At 46.0% G+C, this 6,906-nt stretch overlaps 1 protein-coding gene across 1 annotated transcript in view; it reads left to right on the forward strand.

Moving 5' to 3' along the window:
• Positions 1-6,669, forward strand: part of dtd1 (D-aminoacyl-tRNA deacylase 1) — a 102,547-nt gene extending 95,878 nt beyond the window's left edge. The window contains exon 6 of the mRNA XM_078405583.1: positions 4-6,669. The gene's annotated coding sequence lies outside the window, so the exon portion shown is untranslated. The remainder of the gene's footprint in view (positions 1-3) is intronic.
• Positions 6,670-6,906: the final 237 nt, after the last annotated feature.

Below are 6,906 nucleotides of genomic sequence, written 5' to 3' on the forward strand. Positions count from 1 at the left end.
AAGTAATGGCAGGTTTTAAGAGACTTTCTTTTGGGAACACTGCACTGGTTTTATGGATCCCTCCTGATTTCATGGAATATTTAAGCTGCATTGACCTCCACCTCATCCTGTCAGGCAACGAGAGAACGGAAGAGGAAGAGAAACAAAAACAAAGACTGGATGAACTCCCGAAACCCAAAATGTCCACTGCAAATAAAGTTGTTGAGAATGGTGTCCCCCGTCCCCCCCTCCAAACCCCCGCAAAATCTTGAGCCCTGATCGTCCTTGCGATCTTTGAAAAAATTCCCTTTAGGATATTTGGAGTTTCTCTCCTTCCACGAGCAACAGCAAGTGTTGGTTTCTGCAGTAGCTTTTAGCGGTATAGCACAACATAGGGTTGGCTTCGACTTTTTATGGAGCCAGTACTTCAAGCCATGGAGCACAATTAGTGACAACCATCTCGGTGACGAGCTGGTCACCAGAATGAATCTCCGCCGAAGCAGATTGAGGACTGACTACTCAATTGTTGAGCTTGGCGCGAGATTAATTCTGCACTGCATTTCTGCGTTATTGGTGAAAAGATACACCCGCATTCGATTGTTCCTGGGTAAGAACCCTCCACAGAAAGTTCTTATACGATGTCTATGTGGTGCCGAGTATTTGTAGATTCATTGTCAGATTTCCTGTTGGGATTCGCAGATTAGAGGGGTGCGCAGTAGAAGCTATGAGTCCGATAACTGAGATGGTCCCGATTATCTCGAGCGTTTCCTGATGACGTTTGTTCCACTCCACTCCTCCACCCCCACCCCACACCTCCACTCCCGTCCAGGGTTTGCTACCAAAGATAGACACAAAATGCTGGAGTAACACAGCAGGTCAGGCAGCAACTCTGGAGAAAATGGATAGGTGGCGTTTCGGGGCGGGACCCTTCTTCCGACCTCTGATTCTTCAGGGTCTGAAGTAGGGTCCTGAGCCATAACGTCACCTATCCATGTCCTCCAGAGATGCTGTCTCCACCCGCTGAGTTACTCCAGCATCCTGTGGCTCTCTTTTAGTATAAAGCAGCATCCGCAGTCCCTCTTTATTACAGTGTTTGCTACCCTTCGATTCCTTGTAGATGTTAGACATTGGTAAGGGAACGGACGAGTAGGAAAAATAAAAGGGCCGTTATTAAAAAAGAGGCGACGGTGATAATTAAAATGGAAGGAACAAAAACTCTCAAGTTAAATTGTGTTGCTTAAATATTAGGTCTTTAAACGGTAAATCTTTACAAAACTGAAAGCTGAGGGCCAGCAAAAATCTCACGATTCCTGACACACAGCTCAGTGCTTTTCAAGCAACTCTAACCACTGCCCACTATTGGTTGTTTAAGAAGGAAATGAAACACTGTTTTGCTCAAATTTTAATTATCCTCCCTATCTATTAACAAATTTGAAGACTTTGGGGATGCATTTGCATTTAATCTGTAAGGCAAAGGACATTCTGGACCCAACATGGGAGCATTGGTCCAGAAATAAGTCACGGTGCACAGGAGATAATGCCCAACTCTGAAAATGTGGAAATATTGACCTCGCACCACACTGTGTGTGACAGTGTCCTTACACTACACTGAGGGTGTGCACAATATTGCCCTTACACCACAGTGAGTGTGTGCGTGATAGTATCCTAACATATTATAAGTTCTAGGACTAGAATTAGCTCATCAAGCCTACTCCGCACTACACTGCGGGTGTGTGTGATAGTGTCCTTACACTACATTGAGGGTGTGTTTGATAGTGTCCTTACACTACACTGCGGGTGTGTGATAGTGTCTTTACACTACACTGAGAGTGTGTGTGATAGTGTCCTTACACCACACTGACCCTGTGTGATAGTGTCCTTACACTACACTGAGGGTGTGTGATAGTGTCCTTACACTACACTGAGAGTGTGTGATAGTGTTCTTACACTACACTGAGGGTGTGTGATAGTGTTCTTACACTACACTGAGGGTGTGTGATAGTGTTCTTGCACTACACTGAGGGTGTGTGTGATAATGTCCTTACACTACTCTGAGGGCGTGTGTGATAGTGTCCTTGCACTGCACTGGGTGTGTGTGATAGTGTCCTTGCACTACACTGAGGGTGTGTGTGATAGTGTCCTTACACTACACTGACCCTGTGTGAATAGTGTCATGACACTACACTGACCGTGTGTGATAGTGTTCTTACACTACACTGACCGTGTGTGATAGTGTCCTTGCACTACACTGATGGTGTGTGTGATCATGTCCATACCCCACACTGAGAGTATGTGGAATAATAGTGTTGTTATTCATCTCTAGTTAGCAGCACTAACAGTCCTGTTAGAGAATTGGATTGTATATTGTCGGCCTAGTATCCTGACTTGATGGGTTCCTGAATCTTAGCCTGTGACACCCACAGCCATTCATTCCTGGGATTAACTATCCTGGCCAAGCCCCACCCTGCCACCAGCTCTGAGCAATTGGTTTTTGTCAGTCAAACACTGTGGTTTAGCAACGATATCCTGACAGTTCAGGCCACCGTGCGTGGTAAGGTCACCAACACCAATAATGCCACTGACTTCATGGACTCACTTTACTGGGCTCCCCAATGTCAGAGCACAGCTACTAAGTTCTAACAAAAATAGGCACAAAATGCTGGAGTAACTCAGCGGGTCAGGCACCATCCCAGGAGAACGTCGGCAGGTGACGTTTCAATTCAGGACACCTCTTTTCATATGGAAGAGTCTGAAGAAGGGTCCCAAACCCTAAACGTCACCTATCCATCTTCTCCACGGACGCCTCCTGCCCTGCTGAGTTACTCCAGCACTTTGTGTCTTTTCTTTTGCAAACCGGCATCTGAAGTGCAGGGACCAGAGGACTAGCTGATCGTCCCCATTGTGAAATTTCTCGTGAAATGTTATGAGGTAAAGGGGTTTCAAATAGATAGTTTCAAAGTTGCTCTTGGTGAATACCCACTGACCTGTTAACAACCCCTCTGATACTCTTAGATAGACACAAAAAGCTGGATTAACTCAGCGGGTCAGACAGCACCTCTGGAGAGAAGGAATAGGCAACGTTTCGCGTCGAGACCCTTCTTCAGACCTAGAGTTGGGGGGGAAAGGGGAAACGAGAGATATGGATGGAGATATAGTGAGATATAGAATGAATGAATGAAAGATGTGCAAAAAAAGTAACAATGATAAAGGAAATCGGCCATCGTCAACTGTGGGCTAGGTGAAAACGAGTTGCAGACAATGAGACTCAACAGGACGACTTTGAAACTGGTGCCACGACTTGGGTGAGGGAGGGACGGAGAGAGGGGATGGAAGGGTTACTTGAAGTTAGAGAGATCGATATACATACCGCTGGGTTGTGAGCTACTCTTCATGGAAAGTGGGATGGTTGCATACACTGGTCCTGTAAATGCAATTTCTCTGCTATTCACAGTCTGTGCTTCCCAAAAGGAAACTGTTACACCTCATTTCCCAGAGTGTTATTCTGTAAAACACATAAGGTGTCGTCTTGATCCGAAGGTTGTTTCTGTTTTTCTTTGTGGTGCGTCATGATTATTTGGTGTAAATGTTTTGTGGGGATGTAATAGCTGTGATTGAATTCTGAAGATCTCTGTTTGACGTTGAAGAGAAGAGGCTGTGCATAAGTCCCCTTAGATCTAACCCCGCGGAGTGTACCCGCAGCGACCGTCCTCGTTTTTGGGGCGATGCGCGCCGGTTTTCACCCGTGGATTTGATGAGAAATCTGTTTTGGTTGCAAGGCTGCTGATGGGGATTGGTGGTGGCCACGGTGGAGATCCCACCACAGGGCCGGACAAGCTCAGTGATCCAGCCACCCCAGGAGAGTCTGGGTCAACCCAATGGTCCAACCCATCCAGTGATCTAGTCCATCCCAGAATCAATCCAACTCAGCACTCTCGGAACCAGGAAACCATTCCAGCTCCCTCATCGAGCCATCAGTTCTGGGAGCAGGATTTAGGCCATTCAGCCCCTCCAGTCTACTCCCCCGCAGACACAAAATGCCTGGGTAACTCAGCGGGACAGGCAGCATGTCTGGAGAGAAGGAATGGGTGGCGTATCGGGTCGATACCCTTCTTCAGACCGACCCGAAACGTCACCCATTCCTTCTCTCCGGGGATGCTGCCTGTCCCGCTGAGTTACTCCAGCATCTTGGGTTTATCTTCGATTTAAACCAGCATTTGCAGTTCTTTCCTACACACAAATCTATTCCGCCATTCAATCGCGGCTGATCTATCCCTCTCAACCCGATCCTCCTGCTTTCGTCCCATATCCCCTGACATCCGTACCAATTAAGAAAGAGTCCATCCAGTAACCAAGCCAGTTCCATGACCCAATCCAGTCAGAAATTGGTCCAGCTATCCCATTGATCCAACCCTCTCTTGGGTGATGCAACCCACACCTGAACCACTTCAGCTCGTCCACCCAGGGACACAATCCCCCTCAGTCATCCGATTTCGCCTTGGAGACCAATCCAGCTCAGTTAGCCATTCCATCCAGAGACCTGACGCAGTTTAATGTAGGAAACTGCAAATCTGATCATAATTCAGCACAACTCAGTTGGGCCACTCAATACATACTGTACAGCTTCACATGTGCAGGAACAAGGAATCTATCGCTGTGAGATTCGAGCAATATCGTTGGGGCAATTGGGACAATTTTGTTAGCCCAACAATCCCGCAGAGATTGAAATTTAAGTTGGCACCAGTGTTGCAAATACCGACCCATTTGGACTTGAATATGATGATAGTATTTACTGCTAAAGGTGCACGTTTTTTTTTATCAAATTCAAACATTTAGATCTTCTGTCTTCAAAAAAATGTTACTGTGTTGAAACTGCCACTGCTGAATTGGCTCTGGGTGGTGAGGGGGGCAAGTGTACAATCAGAGTTTGTTGCATCGATGTGTGAGCTGCTTTTTGTTTTGCTCTGTGTGTAAAATACAGAAGGTGCTGTATTCAATATTTTCCTTGCGATCTTTTCACCAAATTCATAAACCTGTGGTACGAACAATATTTGTGCCGTGTTGTCAGACTGTTAACGTACTAGTTTTTGACTGGCTTTGATAAACGACCTGCTTTGTTCATGTCATTGACACACTCGTCTCACCTATTAAGGGGCGTTTCACGAAACGTGGTTTCAATGACCTTTCTTTCCCCCAGATTATTCACTGCCTTCTGCTGGGGCAAGGGGGGATTCTGCTGAGGGAGGGTGGGTGTACCTTAGTGCAATGTTCTGCACAGCTTTCCAGACAGAGTTGGTTTAGATACCCGATCAAATAAACACGAGAAGTTACGTTGGGAGCTCATACGTGACAGGAGCAGAATTAGGCCATTCGGCCCATCAACTCTACTACGCCACTCAATCATGGCTGCTCTATCTCTCCCTCCTAACCCCATTCACCTGCCTTCTCCCCATAACCCCTGACACCCGTACTAATCAAGAATCTATTCTATCTCTCCCTTAAATATATCCATTGACTTGGCCTCCACAGCCTTCTGTGGCAATGAATTCCACAGATTCTTTTGATCTCCACTCAATTTCTCACCCTTTGACTAAAGAAATTCCACCTCATCCCCTTCCTAAAGGAACGTCCTTTAATTCTGAGGCTATAACCTCTAGTCCTAGACTCTCCCACTAGCGGATTTCTCCTGCTAATCAATTGTCATATGATGAAAGAATGGATCGACTGGGTTTATATTCACTGGAATTGAGAAGGACGAGAGGGGATATTTTTTTGAAACATATAAAATTCTTAAGGGATTGGACAGGCTAGGTGCAGGAAAAATGTTGCCAATGTTGGGTGAGTATAGAACCAGGGGTCACCGTTTAAGAATAAGGGGTAGGCCATTTAGGACTGAGATGGGGAAAAACTTTTTCACCCAGAGAGTTGTGAATCTGTGGAATTCCCTGCCAGAGAAGGCAGTGGAGGCCATTTGACTGGATGTATTCAAGAGAGAGTTAGATGTAGCTCTTAGGGGTAACGGAATCAAGGGATATGGGGAGAAAGCAGGAACGGGGTACTGATTTTGGATGATCATAATGAATGGCGGTGCTGGCTCAAAAGAGCCGAATGGGTCTACTCCTGCGCCTCGCCATGCCACATTAGAAAGCAGTAGTGGAAGTTACCAGTGATGGAAAAGAATATGGGGCTGTAGATATGATCTCCTGCACAACCCAACAGTGTAAGAGACCAGAGCACTTAAAGTTGACCTATCTGCCATTGGTAAAAAATAGTCGTCGTAAATCCCATCCATTCCATCTGAGATCTCATTTACTCTGTAATAATTTTGAGCAGACGCGTTTCAATTGAATCTTTTACGAGGGAAACACTGGTATTCACTGAGATTTAACAACCCACCAAGGTTTGCATAAAGTTTATACAGCAGGCAGCAGGGGTGCCGTGCGCTGCCGAGAGGGAGAAACGTTCTTCTGCAAAGTGAGTTTTACTATTGTAAATGCGGAGTTTATAAACAACGAAGCAACACTCTGTGTTACCATAGCAACTCTGTGCGTGTGGTCGCTGGGTAGTAGCACGTATACCCTACCCATCTGGAAATTAACTTTCTGCTTTGTTTAGCTGTGTTTGAGGTTTCACGTTTTGGATGAAGCATGGTGTGATACAAATTGTATTTCTGCACAATCCATCTATAATAAATGTTGTGTTTAACTTTGTACAAATTTCGACTTACTGTGCCCAGACTGCAGCTGTGGTCAGGATCGAACCCGGGTCTCTGGCGCTGTAAGGCAGCAACTCTACCACTGCACCACCATACCCCCCCCCCCCTTAGTTTGGATTAAATTCGCTTTCCATCCATCACTGTATTACGTACAGTTTTGGTCTCCTAATCTGAGGAAAGACATTCTTGCCTTAGAGGGAGTACAGAGAAGGTTC

The sequence above is a fragment of the Rhinoraja longicauda genome, chromosome 9, assembly GCF_053455715.1.
Source record: "Rhinoraja longicauda isolate Sanriku21f chromosome 9, sRhiLon1.1, whole genome shotgun sequence".
Classification (NCBI taxonomy): domain Eukaryota; kingdom Metazoa; phylum Chordata; class Chondrichthyes; order Rajiformes; family Arhynchobatidae; genus Rhinoraja; species Rhinoraja longicauda.